We start from the raw sequence: 23,377 nt of genomic DNA on the forward strand, positions 1-23,377 counted from the left end.
TGCAGCTCACCATGTAGCTTGAGTAGGTGTCAGCCTTTTGCCAATATTCTTTTCGATCATTCTCCATGTCCCCTTGCCAGATTTTTATCCTTGGAGGTTTTAAATCCAACTCCATTCGTCATATTGAAAATATTTCAGGGGACGCCTGGGTGGCTTAATGGTTGAGCATCTGCCTTTGGCTCAGAGCATGATCTTGGAGTCCTGGAATCGGGTCCTGCATCGGGCTCCCTGCATGGAGCCTGCTTCTCCTTCTGCCTGTGTCTCTGCCTCTCTCTCTCTCTCTCATGAATAAATAAATAAAATCTAAGAAAGAGAGAGAGAGAGAGAAAAGAAAAAAAAGAAAAGAAAAGAAAATATTTCAGTAGGTATCTATGATTTGTAAGGCTTTTTTCCCTCTAACATGACTTCTGTAACATTATTATACATATCAAAATGAATAATTTGTAAATACGACATACTCCATTTTCAAATTCTCCAGATTATCCCAAAAATTCTGTTTCACTGGCTAAAATAAAAAATGCAAGAAACAGCGAGTGTTGGTGAGGATGTGGAGAAAAAGGAACCCTCATGCTCTGTTGGCAGGAATGCAGACTGATGCAGCTACTCTAGAAAACAATGGAGGGCAGCCCCCGTGGCTCAGCAGTTTAGGGCCACATTCAGCCCAGGGTGGGTGTAGTCTTGGAGACCTGGGATCGAGTCCCACATCAGGCTCCCTGCATGGAGCCTGCTTCTCCCTCTTCCCTCTGTGTCTCTGCCTCTTTCTGTGTGTCTCTCATGAATAAATAAATAAAATCTGGGGATCCCTGGGTGGCTCAGTGGTTTAGCGCCTGCCTTTGGCCCAGGGCATGATCCTGGAGTCTCGGGATCGAGTGCCGCGTCGGGCTCCTGACATGGAGCCTGCTTCTTCCTCTGCCTGTGTCTCTGCCTCTCTCTCTCTCTCTCTCTATGTCTATCATGAATAAATAAATAAAATATTTAATTAATAAATAAATAAATAAATAAATAAATAAATAAATAAATAAATAAAATCTTTTTTAAAAAAAGGAAACAATATGGAGATTCCTCAAAAAAATTTTAAAAATAGAACTACCACACGATTCAATAATTCTACTCCTGAGTATTTACCCAAAGAATAAGAAAACACTAATTCAAAAAGATATGTGCACCCCTATGTTTATAGCAGCATTGTTTACAATAGTTAAATTATGGAAGCAGCCCAAGTATCCATTGATGGATGGATAAAGAAGAGGGCATGTGCATGCATGCATGCATGCGCACACACACACACAATGAAATATTTCTTGGCCATAAAAAAGAATGAAATTTTGCCATTTGCAGCAACATCGATGGATGGATGTAAAGGGTAAGTGAAATAAGTCGTAGAAAGACAAACACTGTATGATTTCACTCATATGTGGAACTTAAAAAAACAAGCAAAGAAAATGAGAAAAACAGACTCTTAACTATAGAAAATAAACTGGTTACCAGAAGGAAGGTAGGTACAAGACTGGGTGAAATAAGTGATAGAGATTAAGAATATACTTATGATGAGCACTGAGAAATGTATAGAATTATTGAATCACTGTATTGTACATATGGAACTAATAAAATTGTATGTTAAGCATACTAGAATTAAATTTTTTTTATTTTTTTAAGATTTTATTTATTTATTTGAGAGAAAGAGAGCTTGAGGAGGGAGAGGAACAGAGTGAGAAGCAAACTCCCTGCTGAGTGGGCTACCTGATGCAGGGCTCTATCCCAGGACCCTGGGATCATGACCTGAGCCAAAAGCAGACATTTGCCAACTGAGTCACCCAGGTGCCCCTCCCATATCCCCTTTTTATTTTTTTATTTATTACTTTTTTAAAATTTTATTTATTTATTCATGAGAGACACAGAGAGAGAGAGAGACAGAGACACAGGCAGAGGGAGAAGCACTCTATTCAGGGAGGCCGATGTGGGACTCGATCCCAGAACCCCAGGATCACACCCTGAGCCACAGGCAGATGCGCAACCACTGAGCCATTCAGGTGTCCCCCATCTCTCCCCTTTTTAAATGCTATTTAATGCTATTTGTTGAAGATATTCTTGATTTAAACAATGTTCTTGAGTTTTTACTAATATCCTATTTTACTGGAATACATATTTAAGTAATATTTTTTCTGCAAGAAAAATGTTATCTTTCTAAGTCTTAATTTACCTGAGAATTTTTTCCTAAAGACTTTATTTATCTATTTGAGAGAGAGCAAGAGTCAGAGCACAAGCAAGGGAAGCGGCAGAGGGAGAGGGAGAAGCAGGCTCCAAGCCAAACAGGGAGCCTGGCACGGGGCTCAATCCCAGGACCCTGGGATCATGACCCGAGCTAAAGGCAGATGCTTAACCAACTGAACCACCCAGGTATCCCTGAGAATGTTTTTTCTTTTGCTCTTTTATATGCATGGCTAACTAGTGTTCAGGCAGAAAAGTCTGAGGCCAATTGAATTTGTATGTGTATGGGGGTTTTTTAATGTCTATAGGATTATTTTTTTCTGGTTGTACTTAGAAATTAAAGACTGAACCAAGATATGTCTGGCAAATGTCTGATAGGTGTCCTTTCATTCTGTGCCAAAGGTAGGCATTACTAATTGATCACAGCACTCTTTCCCACTGAACACGAATGAAGCCTCTGATTCCTTAAAAAAACAACAACCAAAAAGACCCACTTTTTTGCCATCTCTGATGAAAGTGTTCGTCTTTTATTAAGTTTAACATGTCTTCATGGGATCCCTGGGTGGCTCAGCAGTTTGGTGCCCACCTTTGGCCCAGGGTGTGATCTTGGAGTCCTGGGATCGAGTCCCATGTCAGGCTCCCTGCTTGGAGCCTGCTTCTCCCTCTGCCTGTGTCTCTGCCTCTCTCTCTCTCTCTCTCTCTCTCTGTCTCTCTGTCTCTCATGGATAAAATAAAATCTTAAAAAAAAAAAAAGTTTCACATGTCTTCAGGATGTTCAGGCTTTAAATCTTTCAAGAAAGAAGTTTCTTCTCTCTTTATGAATCCCTTTCTTATTTTTTGAAATCATTGCTCTTCTCCTGTCTATTTTGGTCTCTTATGAAGTAGCTTTTAAAGATTAGGGATCTGGGCCACCTGGGTGCTTTAGTTGGTTGAGTGTCTGACTCTTGGCTTCAGCTCAGGTCATGATCTCATGGGTCATGGGATGGAGCCTTGCATCAGGCTCCACACTCAGCTTGAATCTGCTTGAGATTCTCTCTCTCCCCCTCCCTCAGCCCCTCACATTCATGTGCTCTCTCACTCACTCAGTCTCTCTAAAATAATCTTTTTAAAAAATTAAATAATAAAGATAGGGATCTGTCTCCACATTCTTTTACTTGATTTTCATCTCTATTTTTAATTCTGTACTATAGAAGAGCATCAAGCAAGCGTTCTGTATCACTCTTTTGGTGTTGTATTTAACTGCTACTTGCTGCCTTACCTATTGTTTTTGTCATTTTCTCATATGACTGCCTGATCTAATTTTATTTTTTTTAAGATTTTATTTATTAATTCATGAAAGACACAGAGAGAAGCAGGCTCCCTGCGGGGACCCCAATGTGAGACTCGATCCCAGAACTCAGGGATCACACCCTGAGCCAAAGGCAGACGCTCATACACTAAGCCACCCAGGCGTCCCCTGGTCTAATTTTAAATACAATTTAGTATGTGTGGCTTTTTTTTATTGAGCTTTAACTTTAATAAAGTAATGTACACTACTCTTAAGCTCAGTACATTTTTTAAGGCTTTGTTTTTTAATTTTTATTTATTTATGATAGTCACACAGAGAGAGAGAGAGAGGCAGAGACACAGGCAGGGGGAGAAGCAGGCTCCATGCACCGGGAGCCCGACGTGGGATTCGATCCCGGGTCTCCAGGATCGCGCCCTGGGCCAAAGGCAGGCGCCAAACCACTGCGCCACCCAGGGATCCCGCTCAGTACATTTTTATACATGCTTGTATTCATACTAACTGCCACTCAGATTAAGATACAGAGTATTTCTGTGGGGCGCCTTGGTGGCACAGTCAGTTAAGCATCTGACTCTTGGTTTCAGCTCAGGTCATGATCTCAGGGTCATGAAATCAAGCCCTGCATCGAGCACCATGCTGGGCATGGAGCCTGCTCGGGATTCTCTCTCCCTCCCCCTCTCCCCTTCCTGACTCCCCTTTTGAAAAAGAGAGCACATACTCTCTCTTTCAAAAAAAAAAAATATATTGGCTACTCCAAGATCATGAAGCTATTCTGTATTTTCTTCTAGAAGTTATTTTACTTTTCACATTTAGGTTTGTAGTCCATCTCAAGTTTTTGTTTAAGGCATGAGGTAGAGTCAAGGTGAATTTTTTCCTAGATACCTGGTTGGTCCAGCACCAATTATTTATACAGTTCCATTTTCTGCACTGAACTGCAGTGGTATCTTATAAGTTGTGTGATTGTATATGTTTGGGTCTTTTTTTTTGGGGGGGGGTCTTTTTCTGACTTTCTCTTCTGCTTATCTGTCCTTGTGCAATTACTGTTAAGTCTTAATTAGTATTAATTTCAAAGTTTCCAGAATTTTCAGTGACTCTTCTAGAGAGAGATTTACTTATTCTTTAGATTTATATCCTTTTGTTCAATTGTAATACCTCTTTTTAAAGTAATCTCTACACTCAATGTGGGGCTTGAACTCACAACCCCAAGATCAAGAGTCGTATGTTCCACTAATGGAGCCAGCCAGGCACCCCGAAATCTAGCACCTTTTCATGTGTTTGATTTTTTTTCATCCTTATTGAAGCAGTCTCTATTTGTTAATACTGGGGACTTTGATAGGTCTCTGTTAAGATTTTCAGGTGTAGGGGTACCTGGGTGGGTCAGTCAGTTGAGCATCCAACTCTTGATTTCAGGTCCGGTCATGATCTCAGGGTCATGGATCAAGCCTCTCGTCCAGCTCAGCACTCATCAGGGGGTCTGCTCAAGATTCTCTCCCTCTTCCTCTGTCCCTCCTCCCTCCTCATGCTCACTTTCTCTCTGTCTCTCTCAAATAAATAAATCTTTAAAAGATTTTCAGGTGCAGATAAAAGGAAAAGAGAAACATTTCTCATGTCAAACTCTGCTAGAGGAGAAAAGAAACTAGAGCTAGAGATAGTTACTGCAAAGAGCTAAACCCTTGTTTTCTGTGGTAGACCAGGTTTCTCCACTTAGGCTTCTTGTTTTAGGTTATTTGCCTCTTTTAGAAAAGAAGCCAACCTCAGCTTTGTCTTCTCTCTGCCTCATGTGGCCACCCACACTAATTATAAGCCAGCAACTGCACAGTTTCTTCTGATACCCTGGTAGGATCCAGTTGAGTCCTAAGTGTACCATGACCCACCTTGGCTCTCATCCTGGTTGCTCCAAGATAAGGGTGTTAGTGGGGCACTACTGCTAAGGTTTCATCTATGTACATATCAAGCAGAGGATTGAACATCAGTTATGATTTCCCTCATTCCTTTTTTTTTTTTTTTTTTTAAAAAGATTTTATCTATTTACTCATGGGAGACAGAGAGAAAGAGAGGCAGAGACACAGGCAGAGGGAGAAGCAGGCTCCATTGCAGGAAGCCCGTGAGGGACTCGATCCCGCCACTCCGGATCATGCCCTGAGTCAAAGGCAGACGCTCAACCACTGAGCCACCCAGGCATCCCATGATTTCCCTCATTCCAGTCCCATCTGCAGTTTGTCTTGCAGAAAATTCCTCATGGATTCTGGTGTATGGTTGCCTAGGTCTGACATATGCATTTCAGTGGAAAACTGGAAGCATGGACAAAATAGAAGCATGTACTTAAAGCCATTCTAATTACAAGCCAGTGCTAGTTTTTTGTTTTGTTTTGTTTTGTTTTTTTAATGAGTTTCTGGCCTTCCAAGTTAAATATTATGAGAGTCATATTCATTTTATTAAGGTAAGCATTATTCTTAAAATATACTTGCATGGATTTATAGGTGTGTCTTAATACTTCATGGTAAGTAGCTGTACTAGTCTGTAAGACTCAGGAAGAAACCATCCATGAAGATGTCCCATAAGTCTTTTGTGTTGGTCTCAGCTCTGCAATTTGGAATATCCCCCAATATCACAGCCTGAATATGAGCAGCTCAAAGGTTCAGTAGGCTGTACTAAAAAAGATGAAGCCAATGTCAGATCTCCACGATGGGGTAGGAATGGTTGTTTTAAAACTCAGGAGTTTCAGACCATCTGCCTTTGTGCCTTTATTTGGTTAAAGTTCCACATGGATCTTTTGCCAGCTGGGTAAGAGACACTGGCCTTAGAATTAGGGCTAACCCAGAATTTTGTGTTCTTGTTGAGCAGAGGCTCTTGCTCAAGCCAGCTCGTGAAGACACAGCTGGGGAGCAAGGACTATTTCCTATATTCTCTGTAACTCTAGTGTTAGTTATAATTCTTAGGAATTGGTATGTAAATAAGAACACACATTTAGAAGTTTGGGGTTCATTACACCTGGCTTTTTTTGCTTATTTGTTATTTTTTTTATGTAGCAAAAGTATGTAGATTTTCTCAGATTTATTTTTTATGCTCTTGTGGTTGAAAAAAAGCACAGAAGTTTTTTGATTTTTACATTGTAATTCAAATACAAGAACTCGGAACTGACCCTCCAGTGATATTTTCTGAAGAGGAAAGCAATAATGGGAAATTGAACTAGGAAGACCCTATACTTCAATTGTATTTTTTTAAGTTCTTATATATTTATTCATGAGAGAGACAGGCAGAGACATAGGCAGAGGGGAGCGAAGCAAGCTCCTTGAGGGGAGCCCGATGCAGGACTCGATCCCAGGACCCCAGGATCATGACTTGAGCCAAAGGCAGATACTCAACCACTAAGCCACCCAGGCGTCCCTATACTTCAAGCGTAAAGATATGTTCTTTCTCTAAGAATCAGGTCCGATTAGGGTTCAGACCCACTAATACAGAATGGGAGAGAGTAAATCACTATTAAAGACCTTGGCACTTCTATAAGAAATTTAAATAGCAGGCAGACATATAGAGATTCATAAATATGTGCTTGGTGCCAGCTAAACCACAAAGAAGATACTGCATTTGTGGTCCAGGGAAGCTAAATATTTGTGGTCAACTTAAAATTCAACATAAAACTCTCATCTGTGATGGAAACTATCCAGAAACAGCATGGAGGGCTTGCAAGTTGTGTAAACTCTCGAGGTTTCTCCTCTCATGCAGCTGGGCTAGAAGAGGGTGTTCTCCTTTCTTTACCTTGTGTGGCTGGCAGGCCCTTCCAAGGCTGCCTCTGCTTTGTGGCTCACCCCTTCACATCTGCAGTAATGGCACTTCTTTCAGGAACCTTTCCCTCTTCAAATTCTATAAAATAGCTATCCTTTCCCCACCCTGCTACTTTCTGTCCCTCTTACTTAATTTTTTTTTTTAAGATTTTAATTTATTTATTCATGAGAGACACAGAGAGGCAGAGGGAGAAGGAGAAGCAGGCTCTGCAGGAAGCCCCACATGGGACTCTATCCTGGGACTCTAGGATCACGCCCTGAGCCAAAGGCAGACACTCAGCCACTGAGCCACCCAGGCATCCCACCCTACTTAATTTTTTTCATAGGACTTCTCACTACTTGTCCTGTGTTTATTTGCTTATTTGTTTCTGAGTCTCACAAGAACATTAAGCTCCATGACAATGGGAACATTGTTTTATTCACTGCTCTATTCCATATGCCTTGAATAAGGGCTGTGACACATAACAGTTGCTTAGTAAATATTTATTGAATGAATTCAATGGAATACCTTAAAATGTTTTTAGAAGTACAGTCTAGGGAGCAAAAAAGTTATACCCTTCCTTAGTAGAGGGTACCTTTATACAGTAGAACCTCAGACTGTGAGATCAGCCAGAAACACTTCAAATACCTTACTTTGTGTTCAGTGGTAGCTGCATATTGTCCCTAACAGGGAGACTAGTACTTGCAAGCAGTGCCTGAGCCTTTGAATGTACAAGGTGCCTTTTGCCATAACATCTGGGTTACACTTAAAGATGAAATTAAGACATTTACATTTTTGCAGTAAAAAATGTTAATGTTTGTTTCTGGCCCTCAAGTTTGTTGAACACCCTCCTGAAGTTGATCACTCTGGTAAAGTAAGCTAGAGAAAATACTGTTATGAAAATTGTAACAGAAAATACATTTACAGTATTGTGTCCTGTATTTACTGAAAAGAATCTGTGTGTATGTGGACTCGTATAGTTCAAACCTATACTGTTCAAGGGTCAACTGTACTTTATGATTGTTTGCATGTTTTTCTATTTGTGTACTTCAGAAATAGTACTCTTTCTGGGCAGCATACAGACGGGAGTACATATATATGCTTTTCATATTTTTTTGTGATATGTAAATACAGCCTCTTTTGACCAACCTTTGTGTCATTTGAGACCATACCTGGTTGAGGGAGTCTCTTGTTGGAGACTATTCCCAGGCCTGATGAACTTGACTGACAAACAGAATTTTTCTCCAATCTGCTTTGTTTTGCTTTCTTTTCTAGGTTTTTCAGTCCTCCCAACACAGAGAAACTCTGTTGCAATAAACTAGTTAAGTTTTCTGGATATGATTCCAGAACCTTATTGTTGATGTTCTTTAGCATTTGGTATGAAATGTGTTTCACAAATGAAGTTAGGGGCACCTGGGTGGCTCAGTAGTTGAGCATCTGCCTTTGGCTCAGATCATGATCCTGGGGTCCTGGGATGGAGTTCCGCATCAGGCTCCTCGCAGGGAGCCTGCTTCTCTTCTGCCTATGTCTCTGCCTCTCTCTCTCTCTCTGTCTCTCATGAATAAATAAATAAAATCTTTTTTAAAAAATGATGTTGGGGGAAATAAAATGATGTTGAGGCAGCCCCGGTGGCGCAGCGGTTTAGCACCGCCTGCAGCCCAGGGAGTGATCCTGGAGACCCTGGATCGAGTCCCATGTCAGGCTCTCTGCATGGAGCCTGCTTCTCCCTCTGCCTTGTGTCTCTGCCTCTGTGTGTGTGTGTGTGTGTGTGTGTGTGTGTGTGTGTGTCTTTATGAATAAAATAATTTTTTTAAATGATGTTAATGATCTCAAGATATGCTGTTAAGTTAAAAAAAATGGCAGTGGGGGATCCCTGGGTGGCTCAGCAGTTTCGTGCCTGCCTTTGGCCCAGGGCGCGATCCTGGAGTCCCAGGATCGAGTCCCGCGTCGGGCTCCCGGCATGGAGCCTGCTTCTCCCTCTGCCTGTGTCTCTGCCTCCCTCTCTCTCTCTCTCTCTATCATAAATAAATAAAAATAAATCTTAAAAAAAAAAAGAAAGAAGGAAGATCTTAAATAAACAACCTAACTTTAAAAAAAATGGCAGTGTATCACCATTGATACAAATATATTTATAAAAGGTTTAGGGAGAGCCCACAGTCATATATGGTGATGTATGCATAAATATCTCTGAAGGACACACCAGAAACTGGCAACAGGAAATCAGAATGAGAAGATTTTGTTTTTCAAATTCAGCTTTTTGTACTGTTTGTTTCTGCCACGTGCCATGTGTTTAAACTATACATTACTAAGCAACTTCAGTTTGGCCTAATACTTGAAGCCGAGGTGCCACCATATCTTCAGTGCCTCCTAGAAGATGCTCTCATTGAACTTTTCTGCTTTGTCAGCAGCAAGAGTGGCTTTAGTCTAAATAACAAAATTCAGTGACAGCTTTTAATTCTGTGTTGTCAATTTAAAAAGATTCAGGTTGTGTGGGAGCTTCCCTAGTATAGGCTGTCTTACCAGTATGAAGCACTGAAACTGTACTTCAGAGTACAGTTGACCCTTGAATAACACAGGCCTTCGGGGGGCTAACCAACCCCCCGTGCAGTTGGCAATATACATAAAAATCTTGGCTCCCCAAACTGAACTACTAATAGCCCACTGTTGACCAGAAGCCTTACCAATAACACAGTCGATTAACATATTTTGTATGTTATATGTATTATATTTTGTAATTTTTAAATAAAGTAAGCTAGCAGGGAAAAATGTTAAAATCATAAGGAAGAGAAAATACATTTACAGCTCTGTACTTGTATTTATTGAAAAAAATCTGCATGTAAGTGGACCCATGCCGTTCAAAACTGTGTTGTTCAAGGGTCAGCTATAGTCTATGATTGTTTGCATGTCTATATGTGTGCTTTAAAAGTAGGACAAGCAGCATTCATAGTTACTGGCTTATTATGTCCAGGCCTGTTCTTAGTACAGTGACTTGGAAATATTTAGTAAAGAACCAGAAATATATTCTGACAGCAGCTTTTTGGACTCTTGCAAATCCTGTGAGGATATACTACATATACATAGTCTTGGTGATCAGAAATGGATCAGATGAGATACCATCAATTCTAATGTTGTTTTGCCAGAATGACCTGTAGAAAAATAAATCTCCCTGAATTAGATGAAAGTCATAGTCTTCATTATGTTCTATTTTGGTCATAAAAAATCTCCATAGAAGTTACTTGTCTGGGCTTGAGTTTACTCTGTAAAATGGGGGTGATAGTCCATCCATTCATAATCTCTCCTTCAAGATTAAATGAGATAATGTAAGCGAAAATGCCTAGATTTTAAAAATAAAAGTTTCCCTCGGTTTATTTTTTTCTTCATACTGGGCAGAGGGGCAGTTAAGGAGACTCCAAATGAACAACCAGTCACAATTCAGTCCCACCAGATTTCCATATCCCTTCCAGGTCACACCCTGTGGTTGCTGTTTTCTCTAATTCGTCAAGATTCCCTCAGAACCCTATACTGGCTCCATTTTCTGCCCTTCCAGCTGTCACCATTATCTGGTGACTTTGGAGGCAGAAAACCTGTTAGATTTACCTTCCAAGCTAGGATTCAGGCCCAATGAGAAATTAGGCAGGATTCAAGTAGTTTTTCCAAAAGCAATTCAGGTGTGCTTAACAGTTACATTCCCAGGATTCTCCTATCATGAAAGGCCTCAAGTGACGGTTTGTGAGCCATTCAGAGAACACCAAACACTTGGGAAATAAAATCATGCTGTTGTGGGCGTTCAGCACTTCCCACACTGGCCTCCTTCCGGCACCATTCCTTTCTGCATTCCCACCCTGCTCTCAGTCCTGGCACATAGTCAGTCTCACAAACATGCCACCTGCCTTTCTCTCTCTCTGGCCCCATCCTTTGGCTGCTCAGTTTATTTTTTCCACATCCTTACCCTCTTACAGTTCCAAGCTAAATAACCCTCACAGATGGCTGGTTCCATCAGAGCTGCTTAAGAATACAGGACAGTGAACTGAGGTCCTGAAGGAGCTGCCAAAGCCCAAGGCTGCCCTTCCCACAGAGGTCCAAGACAACTTTGTCATCAGCTCCCTAGAAGTCCATGGACAATGAGCAGAAAGGCTGGAAAGTTGGGTGCTGGAATATCTCTTTAGCAGTATAATCCTCTAAAGGCTAGCAACTAATTCTCACTTAGATTTACAAGTCAGAACCTGGAGCCGGATACATTGCATACTCCATTTTCCACAGAAGACAGAGCACTTTATAGTTGGCATTTCTTTCCCACTTTTTTACAGCATGGAAACCCAACAGGAAATGGCAGTCCCATTTGTGTTTTGGATCGTGGTTTGAGTCCTTACTGAATCTCTTTGTGAACCCCTGGAGAGGTCTAGACCCCTGCCCTGCCTGACCTGAAGGGCAGTATTCCCAGCTGTCAGCATATCCTTGGGAAGAGGGTGAACTTCAGATGCCTATTAGAAATCCTGCACATGAGAGGAGACCCATAATTTCACTATTTTTTTCCTGTCGGCAAGGACATGTAAATTTCCTGTCTGCTTTGTCATCAGCTTTGGAACACTTTTCTCCTACATCCCCTCATGCATGCAATGGTCTGTAAGCTTCTGCCCCCATTCATAATCCCAGCACCCTCCTTCCCTCTGTCATAATCAGATGGGTCTGGTTAATTTTGCCTTCATCAGAAGACAGCCTTTTCCTCGTCCTCAGTTATTCCTGTGGGACTTAAAACCTTTCTGATCTTCGTCTCCCTCTCTTTCACTTCCTCCTCTCTGTAACTGTACCTTTTGTAACTAGGTTTCTCTGAGATCACTGAGGAAGGGCAGTCTGTGCCATTTGCCACTTTAGAGTCTCTTTTTCCTCAGCAAGCAGAGTTCCCTTGAGACTCCTCTTCCTCTACTAAAAGCCATGTTGGCAGCTTCTCTGCCTGAACTCAGGCATAATGGGGCAGGGAACAATGGCATGTGTGGAGTGGTCTGGCTAGACAAAAGGAAGTTCACTCTCAACCAGAGAGAGCATACAGTTGAGGAAGCTTCCCCTGGAAAGCAGAGAGAAGACAGGAAAGACAAAATTCTGTGGCAGGGAAGTACTCTCTGAGAACTCCATCAAATATATATCTTTTTTTTTTTTTTTTTAGATTTTATTTATTTATTCATGAGAGACACACAGAGAGAGACAGGCAGAGGGAGAAGCAGGCTCCATGCAGGGAGCCTGACGTGGGACTTGATCCGGGGACTCAAGAATCACGCCCTGGGCCCGAAGGCAGGCACCAAACCCCTAAGCCACCCGGGCTGCCCTGAGAACTCAATCAGAAACCACCATCTCCTTCCTCAGCCTGATCTTTCTACTGAGAACTAAACTATTCTTTCCCTTCTCTGCCTTCATATCTTGCTCCAGGACCAAGAGTTGCCAGATGAACAATATACCCTACTGCTTACAGAGTAAAAATTTCTCAGATTAAGAGATTTTTGGAGCCTTTAGGTGCCAGGTGGAAGGAGACACATCAACTGATCAGCTAAGGTCTTGCTCATACTCTGTCCAGAGAAGTGAAATTAATCTGAATGATAGAACTCCTTTTAGGACAGGTACTCAGAAATGTTAAATTTCAGTATCTTTGTTCTTTCCATAGCTTAGCCAGGCATCCATTTGATTTGTGTTCACCTGAATCAAACTCCTCAAAACTGTTTATTGGGCCTTTGGGCTGCTGCTGAGCAGAGAAGCAGGGTATGAACAGAGCTTGGAGTCTCTTTCTCCAAAAGTACCATTGCTTTCCCAAGAGGCTACAAAGTATAATGAGCACAGACTTTGGAATTAGACAAATCTGAGTTCAGATCCCAACTTCGCCACTTACTTGATGTTTGTTTCCTCTGAGTTTTAGTTTCCTCTTCCTCTTTCTGTTTCAAAGGATTACTGTGATAGCCAAATGAAATAAAATAATGCCTGGCAACCAGCAGTTACCACTTCATCTCTACCACAGCTTTCCCAGTAAAATGGGGTATTTCAGCCACTGAGAAGCTGTGACCAGTGAAAACTGCAGAGGAAGTAAAATGCTGACTTTTTTTTTAAGATTTTATCCATTTATTCATGAGAGACATACAGAGGGGGAGAGGCACAGGCAAAGGGAGAAGCAGACTCCATGCAGGAAGCCCGACATGGGACTCGATCCCGGTTCTCCAGGATCACACCCTGTACTGGAGGCGGCGCTAAACCACTGAGCCACCCAGGCTGCCCGTAAAATGCTGACTTGTTCTACATACTGCTACCCTCAACCTCCCTAATGGGCTTCTTGCATGCTCATGAGTTTTTGTTTGTAGAATGTGCCCTGCCCTGATCTCCAGAGACCACTCCTTACCTCTCTGCCCCTTGGTTTTTTTTGTTTTTTTTTTTTTTTAATGGGCCCTTCTTGCCTTTGAATTTGGTGAGAAGTTAGCCAAAAAGCTTGCCCCCAGCCTCCTATAGGGCACACAGTTTTGGCTCATACCCTCCAAGTGGCCTGGAGAGAGCTACAGGGTGTCAGAGATGTCCATGGGAAAGAAATGGCTCACAGAAAGATCACGGTGTGTGAGCCAGCAGCTCCCCACTGCCTGCTGGAGCAAGCTCAGTGAGGCCGCTGACAAATCTGCAGAACACTAAACAGGTGATTAAAACATCAGTATAAGTCTTTCCAAACTTTACAGAAAGCCAAAACTTAGTTTGGACACCAACAGAAATTTTCCGCTCTGGAGCTTTATAAACTGGTCTGCTGTTTCTTCCCCTGCTCTGTGGCCAGAGGGGAGCTCTGTGCTAATGATTCCATAAAACCCTCCAAGTCCTCCTGAGTGGCTTATCATATGAGAAGAACCGATGCCGCCTTTTTCCATCATGTATTGTCTCTAGCCTCTCCCTTTAGTTCAGATTCTGAAGCTTCAGCCATTCTGAAAAGGCTAACCCCTGCTCTTGGCACTGATCCCCTGTGACAGAGCTGAACTCCAGCATCAAGGTCAGTAGCAGAAACTGTCTTTCCTCTCTGCTTTCCCAAGATGACTGCCCAGAATCATAGAAACCTTGAAGAATGGAAAGAGACCTTCAGAATCATCTGCATTTTGCAAACAAGGTTTAGTAACTTGCCCAAGATCACATGAGTTAGGAAAGCGTGCTCTGCTAGACCCTGCTCCCCCCAGACTTGTGGCATGTCAGCCGCCTGTGGAAAGAGTACCACGCCCAAAGGAGGTCAGTCTTCACGAAGTGTGCAACAGGAGACTGCCCGCTTTGAATTTCTGTACTAAATCGGACTTTTCCCCTTTGGGGGATTTTGAGAATCTGTGCCTTGAAGCACAGGTAAATGCTTTGGATTCATTGAGAGCTGTGGGCAGTTGGAACACTGATTAAGAGCAGAGGTACATGGATGGAGGGATAGGGGGAAAAGGCGATGGGAATTAAAGAGTACACTTAACCATGATGAGCATTGAATAATGTATAGTATTGTTGAATTACTATATTGTATACTTAAAACTAATATGACACTGTATGTTAACTATATTGGAATTAAAATTTAAAACTTAATTTTTAAAAAAAGCAGAAGCACATTCCAGCTCCTGCCTTTCCCAGCTATATAACCTTGAACAAGTTACTTCTCTGTACCTTGATTTCCTCATCTGTAAAATTGAGTTAATGACAGCATCTACTTCACAGGGTTGTAGGGATTATGAGTTGGTGCATGTAAAGTATTTGGCATAGTGCCTGGCATGTAGCAGCCATCCGCTAAGTGTTAGCCATAGCTGTTAAGGGGGAGTGAAGCACACAGCAGGTTTTGTTGTTATGCCTAAAGCACTGTGGCAGAAAGCTCTCTCAGGAAGAAGCTTCAATGAGATGGCATGAACACTGGGCTAGGAAGTCCTTGCATCTGGCTTCAGATCTCATTGAATTTACTCAAGTTTCAGTTTCTTCTTCTCTATTATCATTACCTGAATGCAATAGTAACTGCTTCATAGGGTGCTGAGGATGGCCAGATCCTAAAAGTGCCATGAAAAATGTATCATAGGGATCCCTGGGTGGCTCAGTGGTTTGGCACCTGCTTTTGGCCCAGGGCGCGATCCTGGAGACCCGGGATCAAATCCCACATCAGGCTCCCTGCATGGAGCCTGCTTCTCCCTCTGCCTATGTCTCTGCCTCTCTTTCTCTGTGTGTGACTCTAATGAATAAATAAATAAAATCTTGGGATCCCTGGGTGGCGCAGCGGTTTGGCGCCTGCCTTTGGCCCAGGGCGCGATCCTGGAGACCCGGGATCGAATCCCACGTCGGGCTCCTGGTGCGTGGAGCCTGCTTCTCCCTCTGCCTGTCTCTGCCTCTCTCTCTCTCACTGTGTGCCTATCATAAATAAATAAAAATTAAAAAAATAAATAAAACATTATTAAAAAAATAAATAAATAAATAAATAAATAAAATCTTAAAAAAAAAAAAGAAAAATGTATCATAGGAGTTTTTGTACCTTTTTCTTTTTCAAGATTTTATTTATTTTTCATGAGAGAGGCAGAGACATAGGCAGAGACAAGGGCAAAGGGAGAAGCAGGCTCCCCACAGAGAACCCAATGCGAGACTTGATCCCTAGACCCTGAGATCACGCCCTGGGCTGAAGGCAGCTGCTCAATCGCTGAGCCACCCAGATGTCCATTTTTGTACCTTATTAAAGACGAATTGCATTATGAAGAATGGACTAAAATTGTGACCACCTTCACCTAGTCTTCTAACCTTTAAAGCACTGAATCTCAGGGCACCTGAGTGGCTCAGTGTTTGAGCATATGCCTTTGGCTCTGGTCATGATCTCGGGGTCCTGGGATCAAGTCCCACATCAGGCTCCCCACAGGGAGCCTGCTTCTCCCTCTGCCTATGTCTCTGCCTCTCTTTGTGTGTCTCTCTTGAATAAATAAATAAAATCATTAAAAATAAATAAGTAAAGCACTGATTCTCAAACTTCAGTGTTCATAATCCTGGAACACTTACTTACAGTGCACATTCCAGGGCCCTAGGCCTAGAAGCACTCATCTATTTAGTCCAAAGTGGAATCTTAGGAGTCTGCATTTTAACAAGCTCACCATGTGATCCCAATTCATGTGGTTTTAAAAAAAAAAAAAATTTAGTGTTTAGAGATTTAGAAAAGGGAACTGATTATTTCTTGAATTTCTTCTGTGTCCTGGGCATTTACCTTACTTACACCTTATCTCAAACTGTGGATGGATTTTAGTTGGTTAGCTTCAGTTAGCCAAGCGTGTCTTATCTCCAGCATGAGCCCCATGTTAAGATTCAGGATTTTAGCTATAGAAGCTGAAAATACAACTTAATGTGGCCTTCTGCCTCAGCCCTAATCTCTGTGTGCCATAGTTTTAATATGCCATGGGGAGTCTGCATTTTCTTCTCAGAGCATGACATTTGTGCTTTGAAGAACGTAAGTCCTACCTCTTGCTAAAGTGTGTTATTGCCTTGCCCTGGGGCAACACCCTCCAGTTAAGACAAGGCAGACCGTGCCCAGAGCTTGGCTTGTTGTGGTATCTTATTTCAAATCCAAAATTCTGTAGGCAGCCTGTCAAAAGAGAGCACCTGTTGCTTACTGAGCCCAAACCTCCATGGGGAGCACCACCCAAAGCAGAAAAGTAGCATCTCTCAGTCTGTCCAGTGTCTGTGTATTGCACAACACAAGGAGCATGATTCACATACTATATAGTGTGGCTGGCTCCCCTCCATAATCATGGCATCCACATTGTCCACGTACCCAGTGTGTGTTAGATGCTGCAGATAGATTTTTCTTTAAATATATGCATGTGTGTGTGTATGTGTGTTTACAAATTACAGGGCCTATCCTCATGAATCTTACTTAGGAGAGAAAGCAGGACAGATTAATGGGAGAAAGATACTGAGAAGCATAAACAAAAGATCAAATTTGTGGATGTCATGAATTTGAGAGGGAATATATTCTCAGGTGACAAATTTAGGATCCAAATAGAACTTGATTGAGTACAATGAAAGAAGTAAATAACAAGATAAAATCAGGGACACCTGGGTGGCTCAGCGGTTGAGCGCCTGCCTTCAGCTCAGGGCGTGACCCGGGATCGAGTCCCACATCAGGCTCCCTGCATGGAACCTGCTTCACTCTCTGCCTATGTCTCTGCCTCTCTCTCTCTCTCTCTCTCTCTCTCTCTCTATGTCTCTCATGTATGAATAAATAAAATCTTTAAAAAAAAAAGATAAAATCAAATAGGAATAAATATGAAATCCTACTTTATCCAAAAAGTCAGCTGCACATAGCAAGTAGCATGCAGCACAATAGTAGATAAACAAATTTTTTTTAAATATAGCATGGAGAGGCCTCAGTGAAGGATTGTTTAGAAGGGAATAGTGGGGGTACCTGGGTGGCTCAGTCGGTTGAGCACCCAACTCTTGGTTTTGGCTCAGGTCATGATCTCGGGGTCGTGAGATCAAGCCCTGCATCAGGTTCTGTGCTTGGTGGGGAGTCTCCCTGAGATTCTCTCCCTCTCCCTCTGCTCCTCCCCCACACTCTTTCTTTCTCTCTCAAATAAATAAACCTTTAAAAAAAGAAAGGGGGACACCTGGGTGGCTCAGTCAGTTAAGCATCTGCCTTCAGCTCAGGTCATGATCCTGGGGTCCTGGGATCAAGCCCCACATCAGGCTCCCTGCTCAGTGGAGAGTCCACTTCTCCCTCTACCCTCCTCCCTGCTTGTGCTCACTCTCTTGCTCTCTCTCAAATAAATAATAAAATTTTAAAGAAAGAAAAAGGAATAGTGGAGGACTTGTAGGTAGTGGTGGGGGGGGATATTATTTAGCCATTTATGTGAAAACAATTTGGGGATTTGTTGGTTAAAAACCTCACAATGTGGGGGCGCCAGGGTGGCTCAGTCAGTTAAGTGTTCAACTCTTGGTCTCAACTCAGGTCTTGGTCTCAGGGTTGTGAGATGGAGCTCCATGTCGGGCTCTGTGCTCAGCAAGGAGTCTGCTTGAGATTCTCCCTCTCTCTTCGTCTCCATCTGCCCTTCCCCCACTTGTGCACACTCTCTCTAATATAAATAAATCTTTTGGGGGGGGGGGGTTTACAATTGTGTCTTTACTATAAGGTGGTGAACAATAAAACCAGTACAGTTTTGGCCTCAATTCAAAAACTGAGGTATCCAGAATGGAACAAGGAAAAGATATGCCATCTGTTCTCGGCTGCCAGACCACATGTGGGCACTCACTCTAAGAGACACACATTAGTCTTAGTGAAAGTATTAGTGGAAGAAAATAAGCAGGATGTCGAGGAGACATTTGAAGTGAAGGACAGTTAAAGGAAGTGGGACTGTTTAGCCTAGGGAAGGTATAACACACTTGACTTCAAATAATATTAGGCCAGTTAGATAGAAGCAGAATTTGAGCTTTTTTATGTAGAACAGAATTTTATGTGGAACAGAACAGGGAACAGAATTAGAAGCACCAGAGGCAGATTTGGGCTTTAAAGAGATAGACATTTCTACCCATTAGAAAAGTCCAAAACTGGAATGGTTTCCCTAGTAGGAAAGGAACCCCCTTATAGAGTCAAGATAGTAACAGACCTCTCCGACATCATGGCCAAGACTGGAAGGCAAGGGCAGACCGGGTGGCTCAGCGGTTTAGCGCCGCCTTCATCCCAGAGCGTGATCCTGGAGACCCAGGACTGAGTCCCGCATTAGGCTCCCTGCATGGAGCCTGCTTCTCCCTCTGCCTGTGTCTCTTGTGAATAAATAAATAAAATCTTTAAAAAGGGGGGTGGGGATCCCTGGGTGGCGCAGAGGTTTAGCGCCTGCCTTTGGCCCAGGGCGCGATCCTGGAGACCCGGGATCGAATCCCACGTCGGGCTCCCGGTGCATGGAGCATGCTTCTCCCTCTGCCTATGTCTCTGCCTCTCTCTCTCTCTCTCTCTCTCTGTGTGACTATCATAAATAAATAAAAATTAAAAAAAAAAAAAGACTGGAAGGCAACAGGAAAAACAGAGGAGCCTGTTAAGTAGGTGATAATAAAATTACTAACACGTTTCTTAAGTATTAAGTAATGATGTTGTTTTTTTTTAAGATTTTATTTATTTATTCATGAGAAACAGAGAGGAGAGAGGCAGAGACACAGGCAGAGGGAGAAGCAGGCTCCATGCAGGAAGCCCGACGTGGGACTCGATGCCGGGTCTCCAGGATCACACCCTGGGCTGAAGGCGGCACTAAACCGCTGAGCCACCTGGGCTGCCCAAGTAATGATGGTTTTTTTTTATTATTATTATTATTTTGTAATGATGGTTTTAAAGGCTTCCCCAGGGACTTGAGTTTTTCCCTACCTGAAATATTCAAAAAAGGGTGGGGTCCCTAGGAGATGATACAGAGGAGGTTCTAGCATGGCTCTGAATGACTGGTAACTCTGTGGCATGGAAATAGTAATACACATGCAGAGGGTAGCTGCTGACGTCAGAGAAGGTGAATGAAGTGTAAGGGTGGCCCACAGGTGTTGAAGGGATGCCCATGGACTTGGGAGAGTTAGTGTAGGTTACTTTGAAATCCCTCTCTGAGCTCGAAGTTCTGTGAAGTCAAGGATTGCATCTGCTTTGTTCTGTCTGTCTCATGTGTCCAAGATGTCTAAGCATAGTCCTTATCACATAGTAGAGCCTCAGGAAAAATTTGTGGGCAGTTGGCTGGCATGTTAGATAATACTGCTTAAGAAGAAAGACTTTTTTTTTTAATCAAACTTTTTTTTCTAAAGATTTTATTTATTCACGAGAGACAGAGAGAGAGGCAGAGACACAGGCAGAGGGAGAAGCAGGCTCCAGGCAGGAAGCCTGATGCGAGACTCAATCCCTGGACTCCAAGATCACGCTCTGGGCCAAAGGCAGACACTCAACCACTGAGCCACCAAGGTGTCCCCTTTTTAATCAGACTTAAAGGAAAGTGAGGGAATGAATTGATTGCATAAAGGCAAAGTCATTGCAGGTTGGGGAAATAACTTGTAAAGTCTCAGAGGTACAAAAGGGAGCAAATGGCGGAGTATCAGACAGGGTTGCCCAAGGCCTGGAGTTGAGGATTACAGAATAATAGCAAGAAGTAAGAGTGGCAAAATAGAACAGGGAGGGATGAGTGGGTAGTAGAGGGCTTGGACAGGTCATGGAAAGCATTAAGGGAGGTTGGGATTTCATCTTGTAGCATGGCTGGGCCTAAGCAAATTAATTCTCCATCCTGACTTCCTGAGGACCCATCAGCCTAAATGGGATAAAGAAACAATGTGCTAGGTCTCTACAGGGAGGTCTTCTTCTCTGTGGGCTGCCTCTTCCTCCTCCTTAAGGGAAGAGAAATGAGGATTCTGCCCTCCTGAGTGCTGTGGGTCATAGGGCCAGGGTGATTTATTTCTTTCTTGATACAGGGCATCTTACATATACCTGATCTGAATGTGACCTTAAGCCCCCTGGAGCCAGCCAAGACTTGGTTTTCTGCTGAATCCTCAGGGTCTGGAAGAGTGCCTAATGCACACAGTAGGTACTTAGTAAATATTTGTCGAATTGACTATCAGCTAAATGTGTTGAATGCTGCAGATGTCTCAGAAAGGGTGCTCTCCCTGACACACATGAAATAAAGCTAGGAAGAAATTTGGTGAAGGAGCCTAAATACAAACCTAAAGAGTGGTCTCCTGATCCTGGCTGTTTAGAAAACAAATAAGAATGTAGCTCAGAGTGACTAGAGCCCAAGATATAGTGCTCCTGGCCCAGAGCTAACTGGCAATGTAGAAACAGACTGCATGTGGATATTTGCAGGCTGAGACAGACATGAGGACTTCCATCCCCAGGGGCTGAGCCTGTAGCCTCCCCTGCTGGTTCAGTAAGTGAGGTCCCCAGCGCCTGTGTTCCAGGTTTCAGACCAGCTGAAGCCAGCCAGACCTGAAAGGCTTGTGTTGGCAGTGCCAGTATCCACTCCTGACTCCTGCCAATGTGGGTGGCTGCTCTCAGAGCACTCTACAGGGGAAGTGGATTGGACTGCAGCCCAAGCTACTGCTGCCTATAGTTTGCTCTCTGCAACGGGCTCATGTCAAGAATGTACCTTGCTCATTCAGCCAGAGCTCAGAGCTCTAGAAGAGAATAGTTTCTTTCTATGACGGAACATTCAAGAAGAGCAAGCTGTACTTTGCACAGGAGAATCCAGACTCCTGTCTGCCTTGTTCAGAATTCCAAGCTCAGAAAATTCAGGTGGGTAGAAAATGCCACATTGGGGATTTCCTCATCATTTCCTTTGTATTGAGAAACCTGGACCAACGATCCAGCTGGGTCCTATTTCAGAAGGCAATCATGATACTCAGTACAGGACTTTACTTCTGTTGTGTGCATTAGTGGCATGCTTGTGCTAAAGTCCAGGCCCTTGGGGCCTGTAGAGTCCCATAGAATATTTGTCCATGGTTAGGTCTAGGAATCTTTTTGGAGAATAGGAAGAGGCACAAGAGAGAGATTGGGCCTTGCCTCCAGCAGGTGACTTACCCAGCAGCCTAGATCCAGCACCTTGGTTCTGAATATGATATTTCAGCCAAGTGAGCATTCCAGGGTACCAGCCCCATGCTTCCTTCCTTACCTCTGAATCTGGCTTCCACACATCTCTGAGTAAAGTGATGTAGCAAGGAAGAAAAAGAAAATAGCCATTCATTTATCATTGGCTCAGGCACCTTGCTAAATATTTGACATGCATTATCACTTCCAGACTATACAACAACTTGAGCAAACAGAGGCTCAGAGATGCTAAGTAACCTAAGGACACACAGCCAGCAGTTGTAGTTAAGACATGAACTTGGGGGATCCCTGGGTGGCGCAATGGTTTAGCCTTTGGCCCAGGGCGCGATCTTGGAGACCCAGGATTGAATCCCACGTCGCCCTCCCGGTGCATGGAGCCTGCTTCTCCCTCTGCCTATGTCTCTGCCTCTCTCTCTCTCTCTCTCTCTCTCTCTCTATCATAAATAAATAAAAATTTAAAAAAATAAAAAAATAAAACTTAAAAAAAAAAAGACATGAACTTGGGGTGCCTGGGTGGCACAGTCAGGTTAAGCATCCAACTCTTGGTTTCTGCTCAGGTTGTTGTCTCAGGGTTGTGAGATTCAGCCCTGTGTTGAGCTTGGCACTCAGTGCAGAATCTGCTTGATATTCTTTCTCTCTCTTCCTTCCCCTCCCACTTGTGTGCACATGAGCGCTCTCTCTCTCTCTCTCTCTCTCTCTCTCCCTCTCAGTCTCTCCCTTTCTAGCTCAAAAAAATAAGTAAATCTTTAAAAATAAATACATAAAAATAAATAAAAGTGTAAAATTGTTAATATTTTTTTTTAAAAGATTTGAACTCAAGAGGTGCCTGGGCAGCTCAGTCAGTTAAGCATTTGACTCTTCTCACCTACCTATCTTCTAGTTCTCACCCACCATTCACTATGAGACTTAAGGGCAGTGCAGGGATGCAAGTGCATGCAACACACACAGAGTAAGTGTGGGTGAGGTGAGCAGGCTGCCATACCACTCTGAATAGGTATCTGTGCACTGTCAGTTGATGGATAATGACCCCCATTGCCTCCACTAGGAAAAAACAGCCTACAGCCACGTAGGTTAGGATGATCTATGACATTAGCATCTCATCTTGTGATTCACTGATCTCTCAACTAACACAGACTAACTGTAGGACTAAGGAGTGCTGGGTCTGGACATTGAGATCAAAAATGACTAAGGGAGAGAACTATGTTTAGCTGCCTTGCATAGATATGGGGCCCTGCTGCAGCAGGGATAGGGAAAGAGTGAAATGCCAATTGATCCTTTGGATGGTACTCTAATAACTCTCAGGGGTTATTAGGTTATGCATCCAGCACAAGGACCCATGCCTCTTCTCACTCTGCCTTTATCATTCAGCACCTGCACAGGGTCTTCCTTTCTTTCCCCTCTGACCCATGACCCCCTCTCACAATTCAATACCAATTTCTTCTGATTCAGATAGGTTGCAAGTGTCTGTCTTGTAAGCTACTTCTGTGTCTCCAGAGTACTTGTACATCCTTATGGCTATCTTCCCTCCTGCCTCTGGAGTCTGCTCCCTGCCTTGAAGCCCCTCCCGC

General features: G+C 43.1%; 1 protein-coding gene across 7 annotated transcripts in view; it reads left to right on the forward strand.

Annotated features, from left to right (window-relative positions):
- Positions 1–23,377, forward strand: part of SMG6 (SMG6 nonsense mediated mRNA decay factor) — a 243,179-nt gene that overhangs the window by 191,922 nt on the left and 27,880 nt on the right. For 2 of the 7 annotated variants that reach the window (XR_012008521.1, XR_012008522.1), the window contains exon 14: positions 20,681–20,789. The exons of the other annotated variants lie outside the window; for them this stretch is intronic. The gene's annotated coding sequence lies outside the window, so the exon portion shown is untranslated. The remainder of the gene's footprint in view (positions 1–20,680; positions 20,790–23,377) is intronic. 7 annotated transcript variants of the gene reach the window in all.

Source organism: Canis lupus, chromosome 16 (assembly GCF_048164855.1).
Source record: "Canis lupus baileyi chromosome 16, mCanLup2.hap1, whole genome shotgun sequence".
Lineage (NCBI taxonomy): Eukaryota > Metazoa > Chordata > Mammalia > Carnivora > Canidae > Canis > Canis lupus.